Below are 13,134 nucleotides of genomic sequence, written 5' to 3' on the forward strand. Positions count from 1 at the left end.
AGGGAGAGGAGCAAGGAAACATAGAAAGATGAAGCCTTCCCTACGTTTCCAGATGCAAGGTCTGATCACATGATAAGACTGAGGGTGCAAGTGTGGCCGACATGGTGGTATTACAGACCTCACAACATGAGAGGAAGTCACTGGGATGTATTTAATATGAATATTTCCTGGGCTGTGTGTGAGAGATAGCAAAACAGTGTATGTGTGTGTAAGACAAGAATAATATGCATGAATGTTTGTGGTTGTGTCTGACAGTGTTACCACTTAGCAGTTCCACATAATGTCACTACAAATAACCTGAATTGTTTAGCAAGTCCTGGCTGAAGATAAATATGGATATCCTCTGATATTCACAATGTCACTTGCAACACTCATTCACCTTGAAGCATGTGTCTGTGGACAGGCATAGTTATGTGCGTGTATGCAGCTGTGTTTCTGTGTCCAGGTGCATCTGTTTGATCACAGTAATAGATGGAGGGAATAGCATATTTGTTTTCTCTGTGTGTGTGTGTGTGTGCGTGTGTGTGTGGAATAAGGAGCCCCAGCATTAATAAGTAATCACTGAATGTTGGCCCTCCTGTAACATGTTGGGCCAGCAGCACTTGCCCCCAGTAATGACACCATTACAGGACCGAAGTAGCCAGTTGGGAATCTCGTCTCTGTCTCGACTCTGCCTCACCTCCCTGTCACATGTGCTGCAGGGTTGTCTGTTGCACAACTTGCAGTGTTGGCCCCTCAGTACCCAAGTGCAGTAGCTGTTTTGCTGTGATTACTATAATAATCAGTGATACACAAATACACAACTCACAAGAAATTGTGGTCGTCAGATATGATGCATTATTACATGTGTGGTTACACAAACCAAAATAGCGTATTTCAATACAAATCTAACTGGAGCTGAATCTAACCCATGTGTCAATAAAAGCCAGTATTTGAATGCACTAAACATTTCGGTGAATGTTGTGTGAATGAGTAATTTGTTACAATAAAGACAACACACAGAGAGAAATTGAGCTCCAATTTATTAGATAATACAAACTATGGTGATGGCAAGTAAAGACAGAGAGGGATGAAGAGGGAAAGAGGGGGACTGAACAGATTGAATGCCTAATGAAATGGGTACCTCCAGGCCTGAATAAATTCTCTGGTCTGGCGATCCCCCAGGATACTGGCCTCCCAGGGAGATTAATGACCACTGGGCCATGGTATAATGAAGTAGTTTGCCTTGGCAATGGGCTTGTGAATTCATCACAGTGTCCACAAGTGGGCTGGCCAAGCACAACATCTTTATAAATCCCCCTCTATCTTCTCTCCCGCTGCTGATTTATGGTTCCGCCACCCCAAATGGTTTGGCCCCTCTCACCAGACCCTGCCCTCGCTGACCATCACTATCCTACCGAAATCCAGGTCACTGCACTGATGGGGAAGAAATGGGAGGCTAATCAGATAATGGGAGGTGAAAATGGGCGAGAGTGAGTCGGAGTCTTCAATCCCTCAACTCCTGCTCTGCCTGTCTCTGTTTTTTTATTCTTGCTCTCAAGCACATAGTGCTATAAAAGGTGATTGATATTGTTTTCCATTTGTAAACTCATTGTCTGCAATAATATAATTTTGTTCCTAACCTAAGAAGTGATCTAAGATACGATGATATATCCTTTATTGTCCCAATGGGAAATTTGCCTTGAACATCAGTCTGCAGCATGAAATCACAGCAAAACACAAAAGTAAAAAAAAGACAACACATACATTTGTTCATCAATTGCAAAGGTCCATTTATCATGAAAGCCTATGCATATTACATTACATCCACTTTAAAGAAAAACTGATTCAGCAAACAAATATGTTTGCCTTCTAAGGAAGTGGATCCCCTGGTCTCTAATGTAAACAATTCAATCAGTATTAAAATATTAATTTAGATCATTAATAATACATATTTAAAAAAGCATTTAATTGAAAAGTTAAAAGAAATGATTTTCTTCCTTTCAACTTTAGGGTTTGATGAAGATAATGAGAAATGGGGGCAGTCTGATACCAAATTATGGTACAAATAAACATTACCACAGAGGGGAAAACCGACATTTTCTTCCAGACAAGGAGGTTAAGCAACATTGCAACAGGAGAGCAAGTGCATCATAAAATGTGTGACTTATACATCTGCTATCCACACAGATATAGTGAATGGCCACAACTGACATACTCTCTTTGGTCTTAATAAGGAAAACAATGATCCGAATTCAGGAATGAAAACGTTTTTCAAACAAACTAATTTTAGCATGGGATGGATGCTGTGTACACATAATTGTTAATAAATGTTGGGAAGCTCCAGTGAATAATTGAGCATTGAATGCATTCCCACCAAAAGCCAGGCATTAGTTACAGGCCTGTGCCCCCTATTGCTGAGACATTGCCAGCCTGTTAATTGCAGAGGACTGATGAGCCCCAGTGTTGCACAACTCTGTCAGGCTCATAAACCCGTCTGCGTGATAACTGGAGCTCCATATGGAATAGTGGCACAATAAAGCATATTGACGGATATTTAGATTAAAATGCATTTAATCGGGTTCTCGCCCAACGCAGTTGAGATGTGTTCTCCCGTAGCCGTCCATTCGGCAAGTGCCCTTTGCTAAAGCTAAATGACGCTGCTGTCATGGTGTTTGTAGCCTAACCTGGTAAAGATTATTAATGAGTGCAATAAATCTAAATTGTATAATAGGAAGTTATGAAAGAAGTAATGTCAAAATGAAGCCTAATGAGTATTTAGTTTGTTTACCAAGAGCAATAGTCACCCTGTGCCATGTGTACTCTGTAATTGTCAAAGGCTTTACATCCCCATTCTTTCTCAAGACGGCTTATCTTAATCTACAGTGTCTTCTTGGAAAGCGATGGATGAGTTGAGTAATTGTACAGTTGACATCGGCTTAGACAACATCATCCCCTTATTCCCCAGCTAATCCTACTGAGTGATAACAATAATGGGTAGAAAAAGAATGGATATATATATATATTTATATATATATTTTATTTATTTTTTTTACAAAAGAAGATATGGAGTTTAATTTGTAATTAGCTTCAGAGGTCAAAGACTTGATCCACCATCTGAAGGTTATCCTCCCTTATTTTTTCTCTTCTTTTTCCATTTCCCTCTCAGTAGTCAACCTCTGATTCAGATTATGACCTTGTTGTGAAGAAGTGTTAATTGTGTGCATGCGTGTGTTTGTGTGTGTTCTAAGGAAGATCAGTGAATAGAAACGGGGATATTTCCCTCAGGATTGCTTTTCAGTTTAAAAAAGATAGGTGTGCATTAGTTAGCGGTAGTGTTTGTGCGCACATGTTTGCTGACGATTCGAAGTGTAATTTATTTTGGGGGGGTTATGACCCTGGACCCTCATCCACCCCCCACTCCATCTGCCCTGCATCAGACATCTGAGTGTAGCCCCTCGGGGGCTCCGTAGTAGCAGAGTTGCCCTCTTTGCCAGGTTCTGTTTGTGTTAGTCCATGTGTAAAAAATCTGTCAGTTTTGCTTGTGTGTGTATGTGTTAATGTGGGCGCTGTGCGTCTGTGCTAGTATTGATCCCCCCCCCCCCTTTCTTATAATGAAGTGGAACTACAGCTCCATTACGAGCTGCTCCTCCATTGGCTGGAGGTAATATGAAATTAGCTAGCGTGCCGTGAGCCTGTCAGTATTGATTTCACTACCCAGATTACTTGTTACAAAAGAATGGAGCTGTCTGTGGCATAATTGAACAAGTTAACTCCTTGTCTCATAAAATGTAGGCCTGTATTGATTGTTACAGGGGAGGGCTGAGTGATATGCAGAGAGAAAGTAAGTTGTATGTGTGTTAACTGTGAAGAGGTGCTGATGCTTTCTTTTCCTCCCCGCCAGTGTCACGCCGACACGTGGATCAAGGCGTTTCTTGCTGAGTTGCAGGATGGCGGACATGTAAATGCAAATGACATGTGTTCCATCAGCTTCACGTTACAACACATATTTCTTGTTTTTCCTCCATCTGTCATTTTTCATTTTATTTGCCTAAAGATTTGCCTCAAGTTTTGCCTCAATCCCGTTTTCAATTTATTACCATATGTAAAAGGTGTCTGAACTTGACATTGTCAGAGGAGATTTACTTTGGTTTATCGTGGGTGACCTGTTTGGAAGTAGAGCAGCAATTGCTTGAGTTGTGACGAGTAAAGATGATAATGGCTGCAGAAGTCACTCTATCTTACTCTTTTGCTCTGCTGATGAACTAGAGCACACTGTCTAATCACACTTGGCAGATTTGTGCCATGGAAAGTGAGGTGTTTAACAAATGTCCCGGTCCATTAATTAAGGACATCCTTAAGATAAAAGTGTAGAAAGTGTGTTCAATAATGTAGGTGAGCTAAAGGCAACTAGAAGAGCCTTTGCCAACAGAGAGAAGAGAAAGATACTGTGCTCTCTGGGATGTATCAATGGGTGAAGGCAAATAAATAGGTTCACAAACCCCTATATGCACACACGGATATACGGATATACACTCATTCTCAGTTGCCGTGTGATGAGCCTTTTGCCTGTTCAACCTAGCCAGCTAATTCTAAAGCACGGTTCATCACAATGCCTCTGTTAAGGGCATATTCTACATACTTATCTTGGGTAATTAGAAAATTGGGCTCAGTCAACAATAAAAGTGGAGGGTTTATTGAGACAAATTCCCCAAACTTGTTCATTTAAGAGCTCAGGAAACAGCTTCTCTGGCCAGGTATGGGGCAAAGGAGGAGGTGATAAATTGTTTGATGTGCGAATGATGATGTTGTCCCTAAAACAGACATGGAAGGCACAGTGTACCCCCCTCAGACAGGGTGAGGGATTAATGAAATGCTCTTCCACGCGCCGATTTCCAGCACTCCACTGCTGAGTGATAAGTAGCTAACCAACGAAGCCTGTAATTACAATCTTACAGAAACTGGCCTGATCTGTATATAAATCTCACCATCCAATTACAAGATGTAATAATTCTGCACTCAGGCTGGTAATGAGGTCTAATACTGGTGCATGTGATAATCCCCTCTGGATGCGGGCTTGATCAGATGTTGGCTTTGTAATTAGACTGGCAGAAAATCATTATTTCGTGTTCGGAAAAAAATGAGGTTGGTGGGAAGTTAATTTTCTCCCCATTCTCTGAAGCGTAGACAAGAATTTAATGATTTAATCATGATTGTTAGCTATTTTGCAATCAATTTGTAATGATTGTGTCGCAACAGAGGCTTTCAGGGAGAAGGGCCTGTAAAGATTGAAGGTGTCACTGATATGGCATGGCTATGTCAATAGATTTATACAGTGTAAAGCTGATACTGTGGAGGAGTGGGTTTGTACATATATGAATGCATTTCAGTGTGTATTTGGGTTTATGTCTGTTTTTAATGCATGTTTGTGAGAGTCAACCACAGGCAATCTGATAACAGTTACCCTTAATTGTTTAACAAGCCAGAGCTGAAGATTAATACCCTTAGTTCTCAGTACTGTTTATCTTTGGAAATAGAGCATGTGATATTTAGATGTATGATTTCTTTGCAAACACCGTGGTGGACTGGCAGACCAGAGTTAACTTCCTGTCCATGTGACTTGTGACAGTGATTTAGATTTTTTTTTGGGATTAACAGCCGAAACAGGATCAGGAAATTATTGCAAGTGAGTGAACAATCAAATACAGCTGGGCTGAGATAGGCGCTCAATCAATGGCTTAATAGAATGCAGAGGAGAGAGAAAATAGGAACTGCACACCAAAATAAAACTGCACTAGATAGATGAAACAAAACATTTGGGTTTTTGAGCAATGCACCGTATATTGGTTGTTGATATAATATTCTTCTTCTTCTTCTTCTTCTTCTTCTTATTGTCATTATAAGTTAGAAAAAATAATTCTTGAAATGTTCACGATGATGGAATTTCAGCCGTTAATTACGTCTGATAATACATAACGTAGCTGCGTACTAGGGATGCCTCTCCAAACCCTTCAGTGGGGAATTTAGCCTCTCTGCCTTTCCCCTTTCTCTGTTTTCTTCCCCCCTCCCACACACACACACACAGAGTTGACAGCAGAACAGAGAATTATATGGAATTTAGGTTGTATATTTCTTACTTCTGTATTATTATTATTATCAGATGTTTCTGGCGGCGCGGCAAGTCTACCTGCTGAGCTCCATTATTCAGCACGATTGACAAGTGAACTTTTTTTTCTTAATTACCAAACAGTTTGCTGTCTCTTTTCCATGGATCTGACACCAGATGGGCTCTGCTTCTTTCATCGTGGCTGCTGCCAGGGGAGGGCTAACACAACCTACATGAGGTTGTTCCACACTGACTACTGGGCGCAAAGTTATAGCAATATTAGCTATAACAATAGCTATAACAATAGCAGCAAAATAGCAGCAACGTTAAACGGTCGAGTTTCCCTGGTGCGGAGCCTCGCCTCAACACAGCAAACTCAATTTGTTATGTGTACAATTATCACGACAGGAGGCAGAGGAATAGCTAAACATTTCACATGCTGATGAACAAGGAGCGTGAGAGGGAGAGAGAGAAGCCATCCTTAACTGCTAAGCTAAAGTAGCTTACAAAACTGAATAGCTAGTAAACATCTGTGCTGTTAGCGAGAAAGTCGCTAAACGATGGTGAGAGCTATCAGGGCTTGAGCAGAACTAGCGTAGCTTTCAATGTAAAGCAAACAGTTAGCTGCTGTAATGAACAATATGACATTATGAACTGGGTTAGAGTGGAAGTGTAGAGTTACAGCAGCCGTGATTGGTATGTATTTGGTTGCAGAACTTTGTACTGAAAGCTTAGACTATGCTTTTGGTTTTTCCATCCACATCTCCGGACAAGTCTGTTATTTATACCCTAATTTATGATACCCTAATAGATGTTTCTGATTTTGTTGAGTAGCCCAACTAACACTTTATTTTCATTATGGATGTCAGGATAACTGTTTTTGGTTCTTTACTTTGTGTCTCATCAGTTTGACTATCCAACTTTCCCAGGTTATGTAGATGAATTTGTTTAGTGAATTGCAGATTAGTTAGTTAGTTAGTTAGTTAGTTAGTTACCTAGTGTTAGAATCATTTCATTATCAAGAGACCATTGAAGTTATATCAAAAGTTCATTTTTACTTACTGACTTTTTACAGAACACAAGGAGCCAGTTTCCACACTACAGAATGGTACAGAATAGTACAGAAAATGCCTAACTGGAAGCTCTCTACAGCCGCTTATTTATACAAAGTGGATTTTGATACAAAGTCATAACAAAGTTGATGTTGTCAGTTTATCTCATTCGGTCTGGGAATCTCCTATCCCTGCTCTGCCCCCAGAAACATCCTGTGCCTTTCACGAGGACAAACGATGACTCCATGGTTGTCTTGTTTAGAGTGATCAGTTTAACATGGTATTATAATGCAAACAGTTTTAATAATAATCTAAGAAATAGTATGTATCATCATTTTCCTAACATATAGTAACAATTTATACAGTGTGAATGGACTTTGTGACATTGTGAAACTACAGTGCCACATCTCCATTCACATTTTTTAGTCGAGGCTTGAAAGCAGTTCTCTAGAGGTTAACACTGTATTAACAGCTTCTGCTACTCCAGCTTTATGCAGTGTTTGATTGGAATACCTCCTGTTTGATCATCTGAAGCTACTTAGTTTACTGGAGCATCCACCATGCAGTAGATCTAGGCAGTCCTGTGGGTTCGCACTTAGCTCATCTCTCCCCTAATCTCCTGGCAATTGCAGCTGAATACGTTATTGATTCAGTCCTCTGAGCCAATTTCTATAATTGATACTGTTTGAAGTTTAAAACTTAGGAAATATCTGTATTGAGTCAATACTGCCTTCCAGCCTACTTTAATTCAGCAGCGTTATGCAAGTCTCAATAAAAACAATTTCATAATGACTCAAATTAAGGATGCTCACAAACATAGCATGGGTTAATATACTGTATTTTCTTTGGCACAAGTGTTGCTACTTGTCTGAAACTTGCTTGATCATGGGAATTAATACAAAAGGGTTCTAATCCATGGTGTAAAACAATTGGGAATGACAATGTCAATTATTTTGCTGTTTTGGTAAAACCGCACCATCTAATATCTCTCCTTTTTGCAAGCCTAGCTACTTTTTAGGCAGCTTTTTGGGTTTGCCTTCATCCTGGGTGCCCAGCCTCATGCCTCCAATTTCCACCTCTGCCCAGTTGAAGGCTCTTCAGAGACGCTTCGCTGGAGCTCTGGGCCGCTGGGCCTTTGGACCTCTGAGTCCTTCACTTCTCTACTTTGGATAGAAAAATAGGGAGCTGCTTTACTCAGCCCTGCCCATTCTTGGTCCCAGTCCGCCACACCGTACACTCCTACCTGCTCGATACCTCAGAACAGCTTTCAAGTGTTCTTTGAAAGGGAAAAAAGGCAGAAAGGGAAGAAATCAGAGACTGTGCTCTTCCAGGCGCTCAATAGCATGGCACTAGCCTCTCTCAACTCCCATGACACCACTCTCCCTCCCTCTTCTCTGTTCTTGGGTGTTTCAATTTATTTTTCTGTTTTTTCCTCTCTCTCCTCCTTCTGTCTTCTCTCTGTTACAGCCTGGTCTTCTCCCAGACTGCCTTCTTGTCTCAGTCATCTGTGTTATTTATGGCATTTTCTTAGTGTTAGAGTTGAATTCGTCATAATCCAGGCCTCTTTTTCTTTTTTAGGGCTGTCCCAAATATCACTTTTGTGATTTCCTTTTGAAGTTTTGTGTCGAACCTCCTCCCTATTTTACCGCGATGTACGGTACTGCTGCGACAAATTAAAAATTATGACGTAAGGCTCAGATGGCGTCACCAAACTGTTGGCTTGTGCCCACACCATTAAGAAACTGAATATCAAACACTAATACTGAAACACCTCTCCCTTTTTCATTAGGTCGGAACCTGAAATGCTGCCAAACTGAAGAAGTTGTGTTCTTTGAGACCAGGTCACTCGGTGCTCAACTAACAAGCTACCATCTACTGGCGGGATCGAGACAGGGACCAGGGTAGGTGAACTTAAACGATGTTTGAGTTGAAAACGCATCTTGTTGTCACGTAAGGGCGCTGTTTATGTAGCACAGACATTTTAATGCATTTTATGTCTGTCAAGACCTAAAACTGCCGTCTTAGGTTGTATATTACAGTGGAAGGGCATACATGTTGCTGCAGCTACTCCGTGTTGCCTGCAATGATTCGGGTCGGGGTTTTTTTTCAATTGAAATTACACACATATTTATGATAATCAAGATTGTTGTAAAAAATCGCTGGAATTCTCCTTAATACCAAAGGAACTGTTCAGTTTAAATAGGAACTATTGAAACTGATGTTACCTACTGTTTCAATAGGAACTATTGAAACTGATACCGTTGCTATTTTTAAGAGCCCATGGTTTACCGTATTACCGCCCAACACTCCCTTACGCCCCTACACACAACTATCCATTTTTGGCGTTATGCATATATAATAATAATACAAAACAAGTAAGCATTCAAATATTAATTTGGAGATTGATTACCATGGCAGCAATCGAAGCGTGAAAGCATTCGGGTGATGTGGATTTTTAGTAGTACAGTTGCCTTTTGTATTTTGCCAACGAGAATGAAATGAATGAATACATCACATCTGTATATTACAGTTTGGCAGTGTATGGGGGATCATAGCTGTCACAAAAACTTGCTCCGCTGCACCCCAGGGAGTAAATCTTGTTATGTCCACTGCCCACACTGGCCAACATAGCAAAGGAGCCAGTGCTGAAGTTAAATAAAATATTGCTGTCAGGCCATAAAGATAATTAGTCTTGTCTCATCTCCTCTCTCCCTTGCAATTTAATGTGACCCCTTTATGTTTTATGGATGCTAGCATAAACCCCTCCACTCCTAAAATACCTTCTAGATATGGGCAGTGTATTGTAAACTAATTGCTATATATGCACAGTAGCCACTAGAGATATTGTAAGTTAGTGTTATTGATGATAATATTATTGTGTGTGTGTGTGTGTGTGTGTGTGTGTGTGTGTGTGTGTGTGTGTGTGTGTAATGAACACACACATACACGGAGACTATAAGAGCATCTTTAAATGTACACTGTCTAAACTAATTCCCGTCCGTCTAACATCTTAACTGTTATAAAGCAGAGACAGTGCTTGGGAAAGCTGTGATTTGAAGACATAAGCCCCAGGCTTCTCAATCCACTCTGTTTCTGAACTCCCCTCATGCTCCCTGATACCGAGACACATTATAAAGTGCCTCCCTGTAGCTTTCCTCTTATCTTTGCCTGCTATAAACCTATCTCCAAGAAATAGGACAGGGTTAAGGTTTGAAGTAATCAGTTTCTTTTCATTCTTTCATGAAACATATTCCTACTTTATAACAAGGGAATCACTAATTATAGACTTGTACAGGAAAGATAATACATTTGTAGTGATTGCTTTGTAGCCAGTGCTGGGGTTGTGTCTTGACAGTGTATGTGCACTGTAATGATGGCTTTATCTTGCCCCAATACTCCTATACAAATCCCTGTATTTATTAGTTCTGTCAGTTAAATGTGTTATTAACGGCGTTAACGCAAACCATTTTAACGGCGTACATTTTTTATCATGAGATTAACGTTCTTTTTTTGCCTAGCAAATGTCGTAGTTCTTTTCACATGCTGTCGCAACAACTAATAACGTTAGAAAAACTACAACATTACACCAGATCTAGCTAGACAGAAAACAAAACAACAGGCACTCCCCACACTAGTCCTTACTTAACCATAATCTCCGCCGACATAACCGGCAGCTCACGGTGCTCTGTCCCCGGCTAAGAGTCACCCACAGTTTTCTCGGATAACGGAACCACCAGCTACCGCTGACCTGAAGGAGCACCATGCGGAGCACCAGAGGCGGTGTTGAGGAACTCTTTTGCGTCTCAACACATCTACTAAATGCCGCTGATACGACCAAGCTGTGACAGAGGTCTGTAGCGGCTTTAAAAACTAGCAATTGCCACTCTGTAGCACAGAGCTCCTCTTCGATGTTTGAATGGCAGACAAACACTGGGGACACAGGCCATTGCCAAGAAAAGTAGTACCGAACTTATGTTAAAACTTTTTTGCTCTATAATTGGGTTTCGGTGAATAGGTTACTGCGTGGGCAATGACATGCTTGACTGGCAACAGGCATGCATGCAGTATAAATAAAGTCAACACAAATAAATACATAGACCGGTCTTTCCAAGGCTGACAGGTCAGATCCTCAGTGAAACAGTTTCCACTCAGCAGTCTTTGCAGACTGTTTACACATAGGTGGATGACTTAGAAGCTATACAAGACATTATGTGTAAAGATTGAGTTTATATTTTGAACAATGTGTACACACCACCGCTAATTATAGCTCGTGATCATAACACTGGCGCCAGAGTTTGCTGTACTTCTTTTGATTTTTAACATTGTACGGTTGTGTATGTAGTCTCACTGTATCTATCAAACCTCACTCCTTTTCTCAGCAAGGTAAACAAAGTTGTTTTACAGATCCTTCTAAAGCAATGTCCCAGCATTGTGATTTCAATTTTTTGCGTGTATGTTTTGTTTGAGTATCTACTGTATATCCATTTGTTTGGTTGTATATATAAATGTATGCACACCTGTTGGCATGTGCAAAGGTGCTATTTGCATGCACATCTGATGAACAGTTCATGCTTGCGGTGGTCTCTGGATTCACAGAGCAAATCTTTTGCTTTGAACTCAGAGGTCAAGGAGAGATACGAAGGTCTCTGTCTCCCTCACGCTCACCCATTTTTCTGTCCGTTTCCCACATGTAGCGAGTCAGGCAAAGCAACGTCATCCAGCCGTGAAGCCATTTGGCGGTGGGGAGGAGTGGGCCATCTGAAGGTCAGTCTGAGGCAGAGACAGACAGACATACTCACGTACATACATACAGAAAATCATGCCTCCATTAGCGGTGGGTCTGTTTTCCATTGGGGAGACGCCGGGGATTTGGTGGCATATGCTGAAGCCCCTGGCAGCCTTGTATCATAGCACTTACTGTAGAGACGGCAGGCAAAGGCTTGGTTAGTGTCCTGAGGCAATGCTACTGGGCTGAGATGGACAGTGGGTCTGCTTGGCTCTCGAGTTAATCTATTATTCCTAAACTAACCTAAAACCATTTCTAATTGTTTGTGATAACTGTAGAAGGGGCTTTCAAACAGCATCAGGGAAACTTTTCATAAACTCCATAAAGGACCATTTCTTTCTATCTTCACACTAGTGATTAGTTATACGGCCAATATATTCTTTCTCAACCTAGGTGATATTATATCTTGGGATTTCATATCTTGATATCGTATCATGACCAAATGGCATGTTTTCTTGTAGTTCCATATATAAAATCTATTACAAATAACCAAGTTAAGCCCACTTTTTTATATACTACTTGTGAATTAAATACTGAAATGAAAAGTACTAGTGTTTTCTTATTGTATCATGCTCTTTAGTGCAGAATAAACATAACTACAAGGATCTCTGTAACCCAGTGTTGTTTTTGACATTGTGATAGAAACAATATATATAAATATATATACAATAAACATTTTTGATATTGTTGCAATGATGCATGTCATCATAACGTCATGCCCTACTTCAAACCACTAATCTTTGACCTGTTGGTTTGTCTGCATTGACTTTAGGGAAACTTGATAGTAGTACCATATTGTTTTGCGACGGAGAGTTTTCAACTTAAATACTCAATTTCCCAGGTGGGCATTAAAAGTTGTCTGAAAAAAAGAGTTTTCATTGTAGTTGGACTGTAGTAGATTAGTATAATTTTGCTTGATTTATTTCCAGTTTTTTATTTCAATTATCTGTAAAAATATGCCCTTGGCCCACTGTAGTGTTCTGTTTTTCTAGGTGCATTTAGTCGGGAATGTTTTATAAATCTGTGAAAACTAAATCCCAATGTGCATATGCATATTTAATGACTCAGTTAAGCAATGTCATGGTTGTGTATTATTAATAAGATTGGGGAAACATTTGCAAACTGCAGTACTTTATATACACTCACCAGCCACTTTATTAGGTACACCTGTCCAACTGCTCGTTAACACTTAATTTCTAAGCAGCCAATCA

The 13,134-nt window shown here is 40.4% G+C and overlaps 1 long non-coding RNA gene across 2 annotated transcripts in view; it reads left to right on the plus strand.

Moving 5' to 3' along the window:
• LOC117947458 overlaps positions 1-13,134 on the plus strand; it is a 107,484-nt gene that overhangs the window by 1,424 nt on the left and 92,926 nt on the right. For both annotated transcript variants that reach the window (XR_004657243.1, XR_004657242.1), the window contains exon 3: positions 11,832-11,901. This is a non-coding gene — a long non-coding RNA (uncharacterized LOC117947458). The remainder of the gene's footprint in view (positions 1-11,831; positions 11,902-13,134) is intronic.

This window comes from Etheostoma cragini, chromosome 1 (assembly GCF_013103735.1).
Source record: "Etheostoma cragini isolate CJK2018 chromosome 1, CSU_Ecrag_1.0, whole genome shotgun sequence".
Classification (NCBI taxonomy): Eukaryota; Metazoa; Chordata; class Actinopteri; order Perciformes; family Percidae; genus Etheostoma; species Etheostoma cragini.